The following is a 1,270-nucleotide window of genomic DNA, read 5'->3' on the forward strand; positions in this document are numbered from 1 at the left end:
AGTTAGGCCTAATCAGTCAACGAGAAGCGAGCTTTAGCGACCATTTGTGCGCGTTTCAAACGTTAAGACTTAAGATAGGTGGTACCCACTTAAGGTCTAGCTAAAGAACGTTCCATTTGCGTCGTAATTGCGTATACCAGCTCCGCGGCCATGTTCGTGACCATAGCAACACCAGGACGCTTAGTTTAATTTGAACGGTGACCGCGAAAACCCATTCAACACTGTCGCTAGCACGCTGATCAGTTGTGTTGTACGCATGATGCACTGTTATATATGTGGATTGGATATTGTATTTTTATTAAAAATTTTCTAAAAAATTAAAATAACACAACATATTTGAATAAAAGCAAAAGTCACACCTTGCGATTTTTCAGAGATTCCGTTTCATCACTTGTAAAAAAAATTAACAAAAACACAAAATATCAACAAAAACTAGCAAAATTTGTTGTTGATAAATTCATTCCAATGATTTAAGTAACATAACTTTGAACAAAGATAAGCAAAAAGTAAAGATTTACCAACAGTTTTTATACAAAGAAAAATTCATAAGAAAAATTATTTTCTAGCAAACAGAAATCACTTGTTTCCTTTCTTTGCTGACATTCTGTTACATGATTTGCAAATAAGCCGAAAAAAAGAAAAACAGAAAATTATATATATATATATAATTAAAAATTTGTCATAAGGACAACCGCAGGATTTCGCCGGGAGCGGGTGCTAATCTGAAAAATTGCACCCGCTTCCAGCGAAATCGCGGTAAAATTTGCAGCCACAACCACGTCTCACAACCGGGAGATAGGTGGTTACAGTCTGTAAAGGAATCAATACGAAGATCCAGCAAAAGCCTCGTGCACCCTAAGAACACGAAGTGACCCAAGGACAACCGCCTTCTGCATTTTTCCCGCAAGTGTTCTAGCATATTGTTGACACGCAGGGATGCTTTTTAGGCTATTAGCAAGTGAAAGCTTGGCACCTCCAAGAGCGCCGATGATAAGGACGAGTAGTTTAGCAGAATATTCCAGATACAATCTTTGCAACTTCCTTATAGTACTATACCTCTCTTTCTTTTCATTCTCCTTGGCTATGATGTTTTTGTCAGCTGGTGCCGAAAATTCTATAACGAACATGGTTCGCTTCTCGAAGTCAAGAAGAACCATGTCAAGCCTCGATTGTGCAGCAGAAACAATTGTCGAGAATATAAACTTCCAGTATATGCAGCACTTCCCATTCTCAACAATTGACTCGATTTCCCTAGGAACATTTAGAGGGG

The sequence above is a fragment of the Belonocnema kinseyi genome, chromosome 1, assembly GCF_010883055.1.
Source record: "Belonocnema kinseyi isolate 2016_QV_RU_SX_M_011 chromosome 1, B_treatae_v1, whole genome shotgun sequence".
Lineage (NCBI taxonomy): Eukaryota > Metazoa > Arthropoda > Insecta > Hymenoptera > Cynipidae > Belonocnema > Belonocnema kinseyi.